This window comes from Panulirus ornatus, chromosome 6 (assembly GCF_036320965.1).
Source record: "Panulirus ornatus isolate Po-2019 chromosome 6, ASM3632096v1, whole genome shotgun sequence".
NCBI lineage: Eukaryota > Metazoa > Arthropoda > Malacostraca > Decapoda > Palinuridae > Panulirus > Panulirus ornatus.
Window position 1 is genome coordinate 49,841,980 of NC_092229.1, and position 19,184 is coordinate 49,861,163.

Below are 19,184 nucleotides of genomic sequence, written 5' to 3' on the forward strand. Positions count from 1 at the left end.
TCTCTGTACGTACACACGCATGATCAAGTGTGATTAACTGCTGTATGTCCGTCCATTTGCCTTTTATGTGAGTAACCCCTGTTAGGTTTTCGTTTTTTTTGGATGTGTTTTCGAAAACGGGGTCCCGAGTCCACTGTGATCACTGTCTCGTTCCGGGGGAGGGGGGAGAGAGAGAGAGAGAGAGAGAGAGAGAGAGAGAGAGAGAGAGAGAGAGAGAGAAGAAGTAGAAGAAGAAGAGGAAGAAGAAGAAGGCCCCCCCTTCAACTCCCACCCTCCTTCCCTCTTCCCTCCCTCCCCCTTCCTCCCCTTCCCTCCCCATGTCTTTGTATCGTTCTGAAATTCATCTTTCAACTGCGAGACGTGAATGGAGGACTGCCCTGGGAGAGGGGGGGGGGGGAGTGGAGGGGGAGGCAACCAGCACCCACCCACCCACCCACTCACCCACCCACTCACCCCCCCACCCACCCACCCACCCACCCACTCACCCACCCACGCACCCCCCCCCACCCCCACCGACCAGTATAGAGCTAATTGGTTTCAAGTGACGTAATATGACGCTCTCTCTCTCTCTCTCTCTCTCTCTCTCTCTCTCTCTCTCTCTCTCTCTCTCTCTCTCTCTCTCTCTACCCCGTAGTGTGGTATACGATATAACTCAATTACTGTATGATATCCTGGGCTTATGGGGGGGGAAAGAAAAAATTATATTAACGACACCTTTTGCCTGTACTTGAGGTAGTGTTGTGTGTAGAAATTGTACCTAGAAAATAAATGGGTGAGGAGAAATAGGTAGCAGTTCAATTGGTGGTTCTGGTGGCTGTTTCATTCAAGGGAGTTTTACTAAATCAGGTGTGAAATTGGTTGGTATTGCACACGTTCTCAGGCCACCGTAAACCTTCCCCATTTCTGTCGCCAATTACTGGTCTCGTAATGGGATGGCTTTTAGCCGCTCATAGATTAGCGAAAATTGGTATTTCTCTTTTCTTACTTTGTAGGTCGACTTTGAGCTTTTTTCGAACCCGGTGAGGAGTATCTTGATCAGGCGCAAAATTGTAATCCTTTCCAATATATATAAATGTATATATATATATATATATATATATATATATATATATATATATATATATATATATTTTTTTTTTTTTTTTTTGCCGCTGTCTCCCGCGTTTGCGAGGTAGCGCAAGGAAACAGACGAAAGAAATGGCCCAACCCACCCCCATACACATGTATATACATACGTCCACACACGCAAATATACATACCTACACAGCTTTCCATGGTTTACCCCAGACGCTTCACATGCCTTGATTCAATCCACTGACAGCACGTCAGCCCCGGTATACCACATACTATTTGCCATTTCCCGCGTTAGCGAGGTAACATTAAGAACAAAAAAAGGACTAAGCCTTTGAGGGAATATCCTCACTTGGCCCCTTCTCTGTTCCCTCTTTTGGAAAATTAGAAAACGAGAGGGGAGGATTTCCAGTTCCCCGCTCCCTTCCCTTTTAGTCGCCTTCTACGACACGCAGGGAATACATGGGAACTATTCCTTCTACCCTATATATATATATATATATATATATATATATATATATATATATATATATATATATGTGTGTGTGTGTGTGTGTGTGTCTGTGTGTCTGTGTGTGTGTATGTTTGTGTATTGGGAGTGTCAACTGGAGGGTCGGGGTTTGGGAGTTTAGGGAGGAACTCATCAAAGTGTTCTTGAGAATGTAATGAATTAGGGAGGATAAAAGAGGGATCATATAGATCCCTTTGGGATTTGACCCAGGTCGTCCATCGTCACCCAGTTGAGATGTGCCAGATCTTACATTCTTGTCTTCGTCTGAGTTGATTAGATGCTGTAACCCCATTCGGGTCGCCCATATTTTTTAAATCTCTGCCATCGGCATTTTCAATCTTTTTAAACACGAAAAATCAAAAGAAACTTTTTTTTTTATATATATTGCCGTGTTTATTTTCACTATGTGTCTTATCTACATCTACCAGCCATTTGTATCTATATCTGCCTTGTGCCACGGGCGAGATGGAGCCCTACCTTTAATTACCATCTACTATTAACCCTCGTATGTGATAACACAATAATGACCTGACCTCACCCAAGTACGACGGAGTGTGACCACCTGGTTTCGTTCCTGCACCAGTAGAGTCGTAACATAATTTCAGTATACGTGTTTGAGACGTCTTCCGTCGTATGATCATAATTCGTTGCTGATATGATGAAGTTCATTGTCCGTGTGCATGACAAGAGTAGTTGGTTGTCCCCAAGCGTTGTTAAGCTCACACACACACACACACACACACACACACACACACACACACACACACACACACACACACACACACACTCTCTCAAGCTTAAGTCTCTCCAGAGTTCTTGAGGTGGTTGATAGAATGTATATTTGACTCCCTTGTGGCTGTTCATGACTGAGGTGTGATGGCGAGCAAAGCGATTACATGTCTTCCAAGCACTCCAGATATGTGAATGGTCTTTTCCCATAATTTTTCGATCAGTGCTCTCAAGTCTTCGATGATTATAGATTCGTCTTCAGTGTGTCTTGGACTACCCACTGAAGAATTAACGTTTTCAAAACACTTTCTAACGTGAGAAACCTTACCACTTAACTCCTTTTATCAACTCTTACATATTAATTATGTTTCATTTAAATGTTCTTGTGCATTTATCAACCTTCTCTCAAGGTTTAAAGTCATACGAGTTTGGCCCCCTTTTTTTTGCCATTTTGTCACTGGCATTTTTTTTTTTTTTTTTTTTTTGACAGTGGTAGATATTCCCTCCTGAGCCATTTTTCCAGGTTGTTTAACTCTGGCCATTTACCTCACTGCGTAGAGGTGGGTGCCACTGCGTTGAGCAGTTGGCCAAAGAGAAGAGAGAAAGAAAATATTCTCAAGTCCCATAATGGTAAATTTACATATCCGACCAAAAGTGGATCATTATGTGATCTTCTTCTCCAAGGGTTAGTCGTCTTGTAGAATTAGATATTTTCCTTGATTCTTTTTTTCCTCATTATATATATTTATATAGTTTGTGAAACGTTAAACATCCAGATGGAAGAGGAGCCACTGTTAAAGCAAACATGAGGGTGGGTTTTGGGTCGTTTGATTTCATCTAGCACTCAGTTTTGTTTTGTTTTTTTATGCAGCTGAGTTAATGGTAGATGTATATACTCACACAGGAGAGGTTCGAGAATCTTTCCAAACGGCGTCTCGTGACGTAGGACCCCCACCCCACCACACCCAACCCCACCCTCGCTTTTCGACACTGCCATTGTCCCCGTCCGGTGTATGCTGGATAGCACACTGGTCTCCCACACCACAGATGGAAGATGTGTCGTTTAGTCTGAGGGTTGTTGACTCTCCTGCAGGATAAGACCGAAGGATAGCTCCTCTCTCCATGTCCTGCAGACACATGGGTTGTACAGTGGGGTTAGACGCAGGATACCAGACTTGGCCCCCTCTGGTGGAGGGACGTCTCACTTCAGACTTGTCCCCCTGGTGGAGGGACGTTTCACTTCAGACTTGGCCCCCTGGTGGAGGGACATCTCACTTCAGACATGGCCCCCTGATGGAGGGGCGTCTCACTTCAGACTTGGCCCCCTGGTGGAGGGACGTCTCACTTCAGACTTGGGCCCCTGGTGGAGGGACGTCTCACCTCAGACTAGCCCCCTAGTGGAGGAACTTATCATAAATGCACAGTCTTTTCCGCGAGTGGTTATACTCTGTGTGTGTCTAGATTCATTTGGATTGGTGAGGGGTTCGAGAAATTGGTTTTCGGAAGCACGAGTAACAAAGCACTGTTGGGTCAGTGCCCAGAAGTGGTATTGCTCTGGCTTATTTCACAGCCACGTCAGGCCATCACCGCCAGAGATCTTCTGTAGGAATGCGTCTCGTAATATAGAGAAATGTCGCTTCAGCCCACATGGCCAAGGGCCCGTTGCAAATTGCGTTTCATCTGATTACCAAAATTCAGAACCCTTGTCATTTCAGTTGTTAGTTATTATCACTAGCGATGAGCGCTATGACTTTAGATACATACCGTAGTTTAGAGGTTCGTGCGTCGGCTGAATCTTTTCGTCTGAGCAATGGAGCTGGTTTCAGGACACGAGTTATGTCTTCAGTTGTAAACACAGAGGCAAAAATGTCGTATAAAGATCTTTGCCATGTCATCGTTGTGTTGAGCCAAGTCACCTTTTTGCATATTTATTAGTGGGACTAATTGACTGATTACTGACTCTCTCGCTTACAACGTATCCTTAAAATTCCTTAGGGTTTTCTTATGCTGTATTCATCATCGTACGCTTCATACTTGACGTTTGCTTTGACGTATAAGTCGCTTAGTTTCCTGACGCTGATTTACGTAATTTACTCTACCATGTTGGTTGTTGGTGTCTTTTTAACTTTGTTATGTGCTGCTTTCTTAGATAAAAGACGAAAGTTCTTTTTGTCATCGTTCCAAAATTTTCACCTTCGCGTGGGCACTTATGTATGTTCCCACCACTGCTTTGAAAGTTTTACTGAAGCTCCTCCTCCAAGCCACGTCCATATCGTCTTCATTGAATCGTGTCATCTCTAGTTTCCCTGTCAAGAGCAGTACGAAGATCTCTTAAGATTTGATCCCTTTTCTATATTCTTCCGCGATTCTCATCATTATTACTGGCAATGATGAAAGTTGCCTCGGAAGTAAATCTCCGGATGAATACGAGTACCTGACTTTTTGAACCCCCCGAACTCCAACATCGTTAACAAGATGTTGATGATCCAGAGCGCCGGAGATAAACGCCAGCGGAATATTTCTCAATTCCCAGCGAGGAGGCCGGAGTCACTGCCTGCCATTGTTTCACAAGGCAGATTAGCAGCAATTAAATTCAGGCATGAATGGTCTAATAAGCTATACTGACACACACACACACACACACACGTCAAGGCACAGATGATCCTGCAGCGGGGGATTGAAGCTGCCAACGAGTAGGAGGAAGAGGGACTTAGAGAGGCGTGGATCGCGCAAATGTGACGCGTTGAAACACATGTGAAGATTTATATCACCGTGTTCTTATGTGCAGAGAGCTTGTGTGTGTAGACGAGAGAGAGAGAGAGAGAGAGAGAGAGAGAGAGAGAGAGAGAGAGAGAGAGAGAGAGAGAGAACTACAGAGAATTGTAGCAAGACCTGTAAAGTTATTATGATGTCTTTATATTCGCATTACAAGCAGGGCAGTTATAAGCTCAAAATGTTATAATATATATGCATTTTGTTCGTATATATATATATATATATATATATATATATATATATATATATATATATATATATATATATATATTTCAAACTATTCGCCATTTCCCGCGTTAGCGAGGTAGCGCTTAGAACAGAGGACTGGGCCTTTGAGGGAATATCGTTAACTGGCCCCCTTCTCTGTTCCTTTTTTTGGAAAATTAAAAAAAAGTAATGAGAGGGGAGGATATATATATATATATATATATATATATATATATATATATATATATATATATATATATATATATATATGTATATATATATATGTATATATATTTATTTATTTATTTATTTATTTATATATATATATATATATATATATATATATATATATATATATATATATATATATATATATATATATATATATATATAATGTTGACACTTCTTTGTCGCAAGTCGTGCACTGAAGATTTACGTCAGCAGAGAGAAAACGGTGTTCGGTGCAGCGAGCAGAAAACGCGATAAGGTTTAAACCCCCCCCCCCCCCCCCCACCCCTCCCTCGTCGTCTCTAGCGTTGCACGTAAACACGGCGCACTTAAAAGGCTAAGCATCCTCCGCTCTACTGACTCTCCTAACTATGCACGAGGGATTCGAAGCGCGGACCCTCGCGAAAATCAAGTTTTATGCCCTCGCGCACTTGTAAAGTGGGCACACACACCCCTCCTCCTCCTTTTCCTCCCTTCCTCGCGCAACGTAGCATTATTACGCACAACGCAGGCGAACAACGTATGACGACGCACGTTGGTTGGGGGAGGGAGGGAGGGATACGTATGATCATTAGTCTCCGAGATCAAGTTGATCACAGACGATTAGTCTGGATAAAGAGAGAGAGAGAGAGAGAGAGAGAGAGAGAGAGAGAGAGAGAGAGAGAGAGAGAGAGAGAGAGGCGAAAATCTGGCCATAGCCAGGAAAGCGATCCAGCCATCTATTTTTTTCTTTTTTTTTTATCGTAATGTTTACGTTCTTCAGTAGTTCTCCCTCCATCCGCTGGAGGCGGGTTGGGTTGGGTGTTAGTGGGTGGATGTATTGTATGCCCCGGGATATATATGGGGATATACCCAGGGATATATGGCGACGGACCCCGGGATATATGGGATATACCCAGGGATATATGGCGACGGACCCAGGTATATATGGGGATATACCCAGGGATATATGGCGACGGACCCAGGTATATATGGGATATACCCAGGGATATATGGCGACGGACCCCGGGATATATGGGGATATACCCAGGGATATATGGCGACAGACCCAGGGATATATGGGAATATACCCAGGGATATATGGCGACGGACCCAGGTATATATGGGGATATACCCAGGGATATATGGCGACAGACCCAGGGATATATGGGGATATACCCAGGGATATATGGCGACACACCCCGGGATATATGGGGATATACCCAGGGATATATGGCGACGGACCCAGGGATATATGGGGATCGATTTCCCTTTTTTTTTACCCCAATGATCTGACCAGACTAAGCCGAAGGAATGGGGTCTGGAGACCCTGGGTAGGGCAAGTGATTCTTTGGGCAAGGAGGGCAAGGATGTTTGAGTCTGGTGTTGTGGGCAAGCGAGTTTTGAGTCTAGTCTTGTGGGCAAGCGAGTTTTGAGTCTAGTCTTGTGGGCAAGCGAGTTTTGAGTCTATAGTCTTGTGGGCAAGCGAGTTTTGAGTCTAGTCTTGTGGGCAAGCGAGTTTTGAGTCTAGTGGGCAAGCGAGTTTTGAGTCTAGTCTTGTGGACAAGCGAGTTTTGAGTCTATAGTCTTGTGGGCAAGCGAGTTTTGAGTCTAGTCTTGTGGGCAAGCGAGTTTTGAGTCTATAGTCTTGTGGGCAAGCGAGTTTTGAGTCTATAGTCTTGTGGGCAAGCGAGTTTTGAGTCTAGTCTTGTGGGCAAGCGAGTTTTGAGTCTAGTCTTGTGGGCAAGCGAGTTTTGAGTCTATAGTCTTGTGGGCAAGCGAGTTTTGAGTCTAGTCTTGTGGGCGAGCGAGTTTTGAGTCTAGTCTTGTGGGCAAGCGAGTTTTGAGTCTATAGTCTTGTGGGCAAGCGAGTTTTGAGTCTAGTCTTGTGGGCAAGCGAGTGTTGAGTCTAGTCTTGTGGGCAAGCGAGTTTTGAGTCTAGTCTTGTGGGCAAGCGAGTTTTGAGTCTAGTCTTGTGGGCAAGCGAGTTTTGAGTCTATAGTCTTGTGGGCAAGCGAGTTTTGAGTCTATAGTCTTGTGGGCAAGCGAGTTTTTAGTCTAGTCTTGTGGGTAAGCGAGTTTTGAGTCTATAGTCTTATGGGCAAGTGAGTTTTGAGTCTATAGTCTTGTGGGCAAGCGAGTTTTGAGTCTATAGTCTTGTGGGCAAGTGAGTTTTGAGTCTATAGTCTTGTGGGCAAGCGAGTTTTGAGTCTAGTCTTGTGGGCAAGCGAGTTTTGAGTCTATAGTCTTGTGGGCAAGCGAGTTTTGAGTCAAGTGTTATGATGAGAGAGAAGTGGTTCCGACTCACGGCGGGTTTGACGAACGGCAAGTGGAACAGCGAAAATAAAAGACTTTTATAAGTGGAAAGAAAAGAAAAAAAAGAGACTTTTTCGTGACATGAGTTGAAGTTAAAAACCCGTAACAGTTTCTGATGGGTGGTTCGGAAGCCATAAGCAGCGATTGGCGTCGGAGAATTAGATAAGCGAGTGATAAAGGAAAAGCTGTGGTCCGAACCCACAGGTGCTTCGCTTCAGCTTCGTTCACACGAACCCATACACCAGCTGGTTTATGAACCCTACCCCACAAGAGCCATATGATCCTGGAACGCTGCTAAAACGCATCTGAAATGTGAGAGTACATCTCTCTCTCTCTCTCTCTCTCTCTCTCTCTCTCTCTCTCTCTCTCTCTCTCTCTCTCTCTCTCATCACATGATATATCTCTCACACAATTTTCAGTTGTTTTTGAGGCCGTACGGGTTAACTGACATGTCCACCACATCCGGATTTGGCGAGGGAGGATCTCTCTCCACTCATCCGGATTGGTGGAGCTACGTTGTATCACATTTTTTTTTTTTTTGATCCGGTTCATCATCAAGGTGTCCACAGCAACGAAGCGTAGCGTTTAGAAATGCTTTGAATGGCTGCGTCCGACCGCCTTGTGCTACAGCAGGTGCGTGTTGACGGGAAAGGAAAAAGCAGTGGACAGAATGGCAAAAGTGTGCGTAGACGGAAGACGGGAAAGATGTCTATACGGAGAATAATATGTAGGAGTTACCTGGATGGTGGAACGTGAGATTGGATTGGGTGGCATGATGATACAGTGTGATGCATTTGGTACTGGCCGAAGCATATGGGGATGCGAGGCAAGTGGGTACCACGCGGTGGAATGAGAATGTCAGAGGAGCGATGAACGCGAAACTGCGAGTTTGAGAGATATTGGACGGGTGTGAGGAAGTTAGTGGGTGTGTGTGTGTGTGTGTGTGAGGAAGTTGGTGGGTGTGAGAAAGTTAGTGGGAGAGAGGGCGTGTGTCTGCAAGTTATTAGGCGGGAGTAATTAGGGTGTGAGGAAGTTAGTAGACGTGAGTGAGGGTGTGAGAAGTTAGTAGGCGTGAGTGAGGGTATGAGGAAGTTAGAAGGCGTGAGTGAGGGCGTGAGGTAAGGTGTGAGGAAGTTAGTAGGCGTGAGTGAGGGTGTGAGGAAGTTAGAAGGCGTGAGTGAGGGCGTGAGGTAAGGTGTGAGGAAGTTAGTAGGCGTGAGGTAGGGTGTGAGGAAGTTAGTGGGCGTGAGGCAGGATGTAACCAGTGGTGTGTGAGTGCATGAGAAGCAGTAGGAGTGAGGGAGTACCTCACCTCACCAGCGTCCAGCTGCAGCTGACGCGCGCACACACACACACCATTGTTTTCCAAGCCTGTTCGCCACAAAGCTGGCTCCAGCAGTCCTCACGCCCTGGTCTCACGCCATAGATCAAAGCTGTACAGAGATCATGGCGTGGCATAGAGAACCCCGCCTCCCTCTCCGTGTAGCACAGCTAGTAACACACACACACACACTCGTGTGTGCTGTGGGCAACACACAGCTCGGTGTTCCCGAGAGAACTGGTGTGAGTGTGTGTGTGAGTGTGTGTGTGTGTGTGGGTGTGTGTGTGCGTGTGTGTGTGTGGGTGTGGGTTTGGACGCCAGGTACACTTGTCCTGCAGTTCTTCCCTCCTCCTCCTCCTCCTCCTCCTCCTCCAGGAGGCACTCTCCCTGGCATTAATGACCAGCCTCCCTCCCTCCCACACACACACACACACACACACACACACACACGCGCGCGCGCGCGCGCGCGCGGCCCCGCATGTATACTGTATACACGGCCCTTCAACAGAGTGGCTGAGGATTATGATGATAATCCCGCTGTCATTGTGTCACACCTCGCTTCAACTACACCGCCCAGCTCACAAAAAAAAAAAGGGGAGGGAGGTTAAACTCGGGCCAGGGCATACATCCCCTCCTCTTGTCTGTCTGGCCATTACCCACCCAAGCCTCGGTGAGATAACGAAAGAGTTGGAGATTAGACGAGATAAGGAACACGAGGTGTTAATGATAACATATCATTTTTTTCTCATCTTGCTCCTTCGATCGAGTGATGTTTGGAAGGCGCTACACAAAACGGGAGAGAAAGAAGGAAAAAAGAGGAGACGTTCGGAAATATATATATATATATATATATATATATATATATATATATTTTTTTTTTTTTTTTTTTTTTTTTTTCTTTGTCGCTGTCTCCCGCGTTTGCGAGGTAGCGCAAGGAAACAGACGAAAGAAATGGCCCAACCCACCCCATACACATGTATATACATACGTCCACACACACGCAAATATACATACCTACACAGCTTTCCATGGTTTACCCCAGACGCTTCACATGCCTTGATTCAATCCACTGACAGCACGTCAACCCCGGTATACCACATCGTTCCAATTCACTCTATTCCTTGCCCTCCTTTCACCCTCCTGCATGTTCAGGCCCCGATCACACAAAATCTTTTTCACTCCATCTTTCCACCTCCAATTTGGTCTCCCTCTTCTCCTCGTTCCCTCCACCTCCGACACATATATCCTCTTGGTCAATGTTTCCTCACTCATTCTCTCCATGTGACCAAACCATTTCAAAACACCCTCTTCTGCTCTCTCAACCACGCTCTTTTTATTTCCACACATCTCTCTTACCCTTACGTTACTTACTCGATCAAACCACCTCACACCACACATTGTCCTCAAACATCTCATTTCCAGCACATCCATCCTCCTGCGCACAACTCTATCCATACAGCGCTGGTGGCTGATTCATGTGAGAAACTGCAGAAGCTGGTGACTGAGTTTCGTAAAGTGTGTGAAAGAAGAAAGTTAAGAGTAAATGTGAATAAGAGCAAGGTTATTAGGTACAGTAGGGTTGAGGGTCAAGTCAATTGGGAGGTGAGTTTGAATGGAGAAAAACTGGAGGAAGTGAAGTGTTTTAGATATCTGGGAGTGGATCTGGCAGCGGATGGAACCATGGAAGCGGAAGTGGATCATAGGGTGGGGGAGGGGGCGAAAATTCTGGGAGCCTTGAAGAATTTGTGGAAGTCGAGAACATTATCTCGGAAAGCAAAAATGGGTATGTTTGAAGGAATAGTGGTTCCATATATATATATATATATATATATATATATATATATATATATATATATATATATATATATATATATATATATATATATTTCTTTTTCTTTCAAACTATTCGCTATTTCCCGCATTAGCAAGGTAGCGTTAAGAACAGAGGACTGGGCCTCTGAGGGAATATCCTCACCTGGCCCCCTTCTCTGTTCCTTCTTTTGGAAAATTAAAAAGAAAAAACAAGAGAGGAGGATTTCCAGCCCCCCCCCGCTCCCTCTCCTTTTAGTCGCCTTCTACGACACGCAGGGAATACGTGGGAAGTATTCTTTTTCCCCTATTCCCATATATATATATATATATATATATATATATATATATATATATATATATATATATATATATATATTACACTAGGTCTTTCGAAACATTAGACTTTAAGTAGGTTACGCCTGCTTTACCGAGAGCCAACCCTCCCCCCTTTGACCCCCCTTCCCCCTGTCCAAACTTAAGTTTGCCGTGGAAGTTGTGACGAAGTGGGGGTGTGGGGGATGGGGGGTGGGGGGGGGGAGAGAGAGAGAGAGGTCGGGCAGGAGGAGGCGAGGCGAAATATGAAACTTGGTGGGGGGGAGGAGTTGTGGATGTTGTGAGGTTGTAAAATGAGGGGCGGACAGGACGCTGTAGATGTTGTGAGGTAATAAATGAGGTGATAGAAAGTTGTTTTCTTTCTTGTTATGATGTGGTGTGTGTGTGTGTGTGTGTGTGTGTGTGTGTGTTTGTGGTAGTATGGGGGCATGAGCTGTGTATTGTGAGTACGGTAATTGTACGAGAAGTTGTAAGAGCGGTTGTGGTTGTGTGTGGGTGCGTAAGATATAGTGAGGACGAGTGCGAAAAATGTTATGAGGGCCTGAGAAAGTTTCAAGAGGGTGAGAAATGGTGTGAAATACGCCGGAAAAAGAGAGAATGAGAAACATTGTAGGAAGTGTGAGGAATGGTTGTCTGTACTGCAGTGTGAGGGAGAGAGGCTGTGAGGGAGTGAGCGGGGCTATGAGGGAGTGAGAGGGGCTGTGAGAGAGTGAGAGAGAGGTTATGAGGGAATGAGAGAGATTGTGATAAGAGTGAGAGATTGTAATGGATTGTATGTGTATGTGTGTGTGTGTGTGTGTGTGTGTGTGTATGTGTGTGTGTGTGTGCGTGAGAGAGAGAGAGAGAGAGAGAGAGAGAGAGAGAGAGAGAGAGAGAGAGAGAGTGAGAGAGAGGTTATGAGGGAATGAGAGAGACTGTGATAGAGTTAGAGATTGTAATGGATTGTATGTGTATGTGTGTGTGTGTGTGTGTGTGAGAGAGAGAGAGAGAGAGAGAGAGAGAGAGAGAGAGAGAGAGAGAGAGAGAGAGAGAGAGAGGTTCTCTCTTGAAAGGGTGAAAGTCGTTGAGGCCTCAGCTTTAATGCCCTGAGCACGACGATACGACCCTTGAAAACGACTGCGCGACCCTTGAGCACGACGGTACGACCCTTGAGCACGACGGTACGACCCTTGAGCACGACGGTACGACCCCACGACCCCTTGAGCACGACGATACAACTCAAGCACAGCGGTACGACCCTTTGAGCGCGGCGGTACGACCCTCTGAGCATGTCGTTACGACCCTCGAGCACGACGGTACGACCCATGGGTATGATGGCCTGGTCTTTGACCTTAGGTCAGGTTTTCTTACCCCAAGGGTCGTACCGTCGTGCTCACTGGTCGTACCGTCGTACCGTGTGTTGCTCACTGGTCGTACCGTTGTACTGTGTGTTGCTCACTGGTCGTACCGTCATACTGTGTGTTGTTCACTGGTCGCACCGTCGTACCGTATGTTGCTCACTGGTCGTACCGTCGTACTGTGTGTTGCTCACTGGTCGTACCGTCGTACTGTGTGTTGCTCACTGGTCGTACCGTCGTGCTGTGTGTTGCTCACTGGTCGTACCATCGTATTGTGTGTTGCTCACTGGTCGTACCGTCGTACTGTGTGTTGCTCACTGGTCGTATCGTTAAACTCAAGGAAGGACATTAACGATCAGAGTTGTACGATGAAATGAGATACTTTGACACGAAGTTAACGAGTTATGGTTAATGATAATCGTTCTTGTGGCTCGTTAACTTGTTTGGGGAAGGGCTTGGTCGTTTGAGTTCGTGTGTCGTATTTACTACCCATTGTTCCAGGCCCGCATGACTGCTCGTTGGAGACACCTCCCTCCCCCCACCCTCTCCCCCTTTACAAGCTAAGAAAGCTAAGTGACCGGCAAGCGAGGTAAGAAAGCTAAGTAGTCGACCAGCTAGGTAAGAAAGCTAAGTGAAAGGTAAGCTAAGCAAGAGAGCTAAGTGGTCGACCAGCTGGGTAAGAAAGCTGAGTGATCGGCAAGCTAGGTAAAAAAGCTAAGTAGCCGGCAAGCTAAAGTAAGAAGATAAGTGGACGGCAAGCTCCGTAAGAAAGCTAAATAGCTGGCTAGCTGGGTATGGAAAGATAGCGTTAGCGGGTAGCGTTCCTGACCGTGACGTATTCACCGAGAGCCCAGGGTCGAGCGCATAGGTTCGAACCCTGTTTGCGGTAGTCGGTGCACAGTCAACCCAGCTGTTCATCCACCCCTAGGGGGTTGGGTCGATAAAATGGGTACCTAGGGTCAGACTGTCCACGGGGAAATGGAACACGATAAGTTCCCAAGTGCATTTTCGTGTAATAATCACATCATCAGGGGAAAAACAAGAAAGAAATATAACAGACATGTTTACCAAATGCCGTCCTAGCTTCGCCTCTTCGATGTATATCAACTGACTGTTATATTTCTCTCTTGTGTCTCCCCTGATGATGTGATCATTACACGAAAGTGCACTTGGGAACTTTTCGTGTTTCATTTTCCCCGTGGACTCATAGGAATATCTTGATCACGCGCAAAATTGTGATCCTTTCCAATATATATGTGTGTGTGTGTGTGTGTGTGTGTGTGTGTGGTGTGTGTGTAGCCATGATTAGGGCCTTATTCACCCGTGCCGTCTCAGCTAACATATAAAAAATGTCTGACATACTGAGTAAAGAAGCTGAGTGGTTGGCGAACAAGTTAGAATTCTTTATGGTAGGGAAGGGAGTCAGGTGAAAATGCTCCCTCAGTGGTCTAGGGGGGTTTGAGTCGAGTGATGGAAATGCTCTCTGAGTGGCCGGCAAGTCAAGCGGTAAGATTGCACTCTGAGTGGCTGGGAAGCCACGTCATAAAAGTGTACTCTGAATAGCCACGAAACCAAGTAATGGTGATGCACACTGAGTGGCCGGGAAGCCACGTAGTAAAAATGCTCTATGAGTGGCCTGGGAATCATGTAACTAAAAATGCACTCTGAGTGGCTTGGGAAGCCAAGTGATAAAAATGCACTCTGAGTGGCCTGGGAAGCCAAGTGATAAAAATGCACTCTGAGTGGCCATGGAGTAATAGTAACGGGTGTAGTACGTTGAGAGTGTAGTACACTTGGGCTTAGTACTTATACATGTGGAGAGAGAGAGAGAGAGAGAGAGAGAGAGAGAGAGAGAGAGAGAGAGAGAGAGAGAGAGAGATGCCTCGTCTCTTAACCTTGTATGTACGTACCATGTTTTTAATCCTATGTATGTATATATAACTTATGCCAGGTAGCCACGCGTATGTGTGTGTGTGTGTGTGTGTGTGTGTGTGTGTGTGTGTGTGTGTGTGTGTGTGTGTGTGTGTGTGTGTGTTGAGAGGTCCCCATAGATCATTTGCATATCCTCCACAACTCTCTTCCATCTCGTCATATTTAAATTCTGGTAGCGTGGTTCATGTGTGGCGCTCGACCCTTCTCCTCCAGAAGCTATAGAGGTCTGCCCGTCTGGCCCTTAGGCATCGAACCCGGCCAGTCCCTGTGTGGACTCGGTGTACGTTAATTTGGTAAATAAACATTCGTCCTGAGCTTCTTGCTCAATCTACTTTAAGTCTGATGACCCACGTACTGTTTGCCGTCAACCCCATACACACACACACACACACACACACACACACACACACACACACACACACACACACACACACACACACACAAGAGCCTTGCTGTGTGTATTTTGCTGATGATGCGGTTGTGATGTTAACTCCAAAGGTCCCACTATTTTTTTTCTCTTTTTTAAGGTCGTGTCTTATAACTCTCTCTCTCTCTCTCTCTCTCTCTCTCTCTCTCTCTCTCTCTCTCTCTCTCTCTCTCTCTCTCTCTCTCTCTCTCTCTCTCTCTCTCTCATCATGAATCTACACACGCTTGAGTTCGGACGTGCCTCTAAAACGCTGCTAATTTCTCTCTTCTCCAGGCTTGTCTTCGAAGCTGCAGCAACTCCCAGATTCTCGTCCCATCTTCTTCTTCTACCCTTCAGGAGCCTTGTGACCTCTGCAGACATATGTTCAGGTAGGATTCAAGACGTTCTTTGCCAGCCAGTGGTTCACCTACGTCAGGAGCGACAGTGCCTCTCAACCACCTCAGGGAACCCTTGGAGTCGAACCCTTGGAGTCTTCAACAGACATAGTGTTGATATTCTGTACACCCTCCCACTTTAAATGGCTTTCGATGTTCTGTAAGTTATACCCCCTCAACAATACCCTAGAATATTACATTCTATGTCTGTCTTCTTTTAAGTATAGGATCATAGGTTTACTGACATTCCATATATACACACACAACCCAGCCACCAGTCTCCCTCTTCTTCTAAGATGTCGCTTCCTCTTTTGTAGAATTCGGTAGATATATGGAGTCTGACTTCTTTCTCTAGAATCATTGAGGTTCGTGCTGAAATACGTGGTTCGTCCTAGAACAAGAGGCCATACCTTGGGGGTCCTGATTGTATTCGCTAGTGGCCTGTTGAAGATAAATGTGAATGGTACGGTTCTCTGTTGTTCAAAGTCATTTTTCCCTCTGTCTCCTCTCTTAAAAATTGGCACTGCTTGTGCTGTCTCTCATGCTACAGGACAGTTTTCTCCTTGAGATTGTACTCAACTCCACCAGCCTGTGTCTAGGTTCATGAATAATTCCATACGGCGAATGTCCATCGAACTTCTTCACAACTCCGTCTTATACCATTTACCTTGTGGTGTCGGTCGGGTTCACCCCCACCCGCGAGTTACAATCCCATCCTAGTGTGTGGGTGGATGTGGCAGATAAACTTTTTTTTTTTTTTTGTAAAAAAAGTCGGCCTTTCTTGAATTCGTGACGTTTGTCTCCATCCATAACCTTAACTTTGGGAAGTAAGTTTGTCAAAGTATCTCCTGATCCTTGCCTCCTCGTAATATATGTCCTCATTGATTTGTGGAACATGGCAGGGCAAGCCTTTTGCTAGTCCACGATATATCCATTATAATTCATATATTCATCTTCTTCTGTATCATTGAATTTATTCTTTTCCTTTCGCCTGGCTGTTTCCCCTCGTCTCGTGTTTTCCATTTATTTCCCTTTCAGTGTCCTCTCCTCTCCTACAGCTTCTTCCTCGCGTCTCCTCCTCACTCACTTCAGACTTCGTCGAATCGGTCTGCAACACAGTTCTGCTCTCAAGGCTTTAAAATCCTACCTCCTCGTCCCTTTCACCTACAAAATGTCTTCGGTTCTCAGTGATTTCTACCACTTTATCATCAGCCATTACTTGAAATCTGTCTTCTTCCCTGTAGCAACTTCTTATAATGTATCGTATCTCAACCTCTACATGGTTAATCTGAACCTACACGTAAGGCCATGGGTGCTGCTCTTGTGCCATAAGAGTGCTAGATTCCACCTTCTGACCCTTGTATGTCCAGGAACGTGTTGGTATAACAGGTTGTTGCCCAGGACACACTGTAGAGGACATTGTGTCTATGTGTTTTGAGGTCCCCGGCTTCGCCAGTCTGTCTGATCACTTAAGACCTCTGTTATGAGAATAATTTGTGTCTGTGCGTTTGGGTGTGTGTGTGTGTGTGGGTGGGTGGTGTGTGTGTGTGTGTGTGTGTGTGTGTGGGTGGGTGGGTGGTGTGTGTGTGTGTGGGTGTGTGTGCGCGTCTCTCTGTCTGTCTGTCTGTCTGTCTGTGTGATCATGTCACTCTGTACTCTTCTCTCTTCCGTAGTTGACAAACTCAAGGCCTCTAAGCCCTACCCTATAACGCAGCTCTCTTCATTCCGGTACCATCTTTGTTGTCCTCCTCCTCTGGACCTTCTCTGTTAGCTCTATTCGCCTCTTTAAGTGACCAAACTTGAGAAGCATATCCTGGCTCTGGCCTCTTGTAGGATGTGAACAGCTTGCTGAATATATATCCTTCCCCAAATGCCTGAAAGCAATTTCACTACGTGCCAGTGAACATCTGGTATCCTTAATTATTCTCCTAATGTGGGGATTTGGGTGGATGTCGACCCCCAAGTCTCTCTCTCTCTCACATGGTGATTCCTGCAGCATATTACCTGCTGGATAATATTTGCAATCAGCCCTCTTTATTTCTCACTGTGTTCCATTCATTATGAACTTTGCATTACCTTGGGTTGAATTTCATTCATCAGTCGTGTGTATATGTGTGTGTGTGTATGTGTGTGTGTGTGTGTGTGTGTGTGTGTGTGTGTGGAGGAGCATGCCTGTGTACTCCCTCAAGTACATCTGTTCGCTTGTAACACATGTGTATATATGTGTGCGTAAGTGTGTTGTGGTGGAGGACCTTTGAATATACACATTGGTGATCCAGTCTGTGTCCCTATGGTTGTTGGTCATTGTAAGTATATTGTGTGTCTGGCCGGGTTCGAGTCTTGGCACAAAATTCTCTCTCTCTCTCTCTCTCTCTCTCTCTCTCTCTCTCTCTCTCTCTCTCTCTCTCTCTCTCTCTCTCTCTCTCTCTCTCTCTCTCTCTCGTGGAAATGTAACGTTGATTCTGCCATCACACTTCCTGCAAACTTTCAACTCACCTTCTCTTTTTTTTTTATTCTCTCTTCTTGAATTTCATTTTTCTGGGTCGCTTTTCGACCGTGTTTTGTCGTCAAACCTCCTCCTCCTCCTCTTCCCACGGACTGTCTGCAGACTTCGTGCCAGCAATCCCTCTTTGTAAATTTACTGGCTCTGGTCACCCCGTGAAGGCTCTACCCCCGCAGAGATGTAGGAACTGGAGGAGGAGAAGGAGGAGGAGCAGGAGGAGGAGGAGGAGGAGGAGGGAAAAAAAAAAGATGTAATTTATTGCTTAAATCTTGCTCGATGAAGAGTTGGTTTTCTTGGATGCGCATCTGCCAGCCGCTGCCACACCGAACCACGAGATCCAAGACCATCATAGAGTGTGTTCAAGGTGTGGTTTGTTCATCCCCCCCCCCTCATTATTCCCGTCTTCTTCCCCTCTTTACCTCATCTTTTCCCTCATTATTCCCGTCTTCTTCCCCTCTTTACCTTCATCTTTTCCCTCATTATTCCCGTCTTCTTCCCCCTCTTTACCTCATCTTTTTTTCATGTTGATCGTTGCCTCTTTTCTCCTCATTTTCTATCCCTCCGCACACCCACGTCTCACACCTACACCCACGTCTCACACCTACACCCACGTCCTACACACACCCTCCTTCTGATATTTCCTCCTTTCCATCTCGATAGACTCCGTGCCACCGTGTATACCTCTCCCCTTCTCTCTCTCTCTCTCTCTCTCTCTCTCTCTCTCTCTCTCTCTCTCTCTCTCTCTCTCTCTCTCTCTCTCTCTCTCTCTCTCTCCCCCTCTCTCTCGCCTGGTATTCACAGCCACGTCTCCTTCCAGCTTGGGGGGCCAATTAGAGGCCGCATCAAGATGGCTTCACTCCCCCAGACACTTTAGAATCCCAGCCCTTCGTCATTTGGGGGCCCTTCCTCCTCTCCCTCCACCACCACCTCGACTTGTACCAGGAGGCAAAACTCCGAGGCACATATTACTAAACATTATTCGTCAGTGTCTGAGGCATTTATATTCATATCTTGCCATCTTCCTCTCGCTTTGCCTCCTCCCGTCGTAGTATTTCATTCTCTGAACTAACTCTCTCTTTCTCTTTCCCAGTATTGCAGTTACGCCATATTTACATAGTCCTTTGAATTAGTTTAAAGTACTTGGCAAGTTTATTATGGCCTTGGTGCAGTCCCTTCTATCTCTGTACACAATACAAGCGGCCCTTCGAGGGTTCAGAGAGTTCAAAGGCCATTTAGTGTAATGTTATGCTTTAGATTTCTATAGCAATCAACTTGCTCACTTCTGACAGCGAGAAACGTGAGATAGAATTGCTATATTTCCCCCCCGAA

At 45.8% G+C, this 19,184-nt stretch overlaps 1 long non-coding RNA gene across 1 annotated transcript in view; it reads left to right on the forward strand.

Annotated features, from left to right (window-relative positions):
* Positions 1–15,347, forward strand: part of LOC139749218 (uncharacterized) — a 384,303-nt gene extending 368,956 nt beyond the window's left edge. The window contains exon 4 of the long non-coding RNA XR_011712931.1: positions 15,252–15,347. This is a non-coding gene — a long non-coding RNA (uncharacterized lncRNA). The remainder of the gene's footprint in view (positions 1–15,251) is intronic.
* Positions 15,348–19,184: the final 3,837 nt, after the last annotated feature.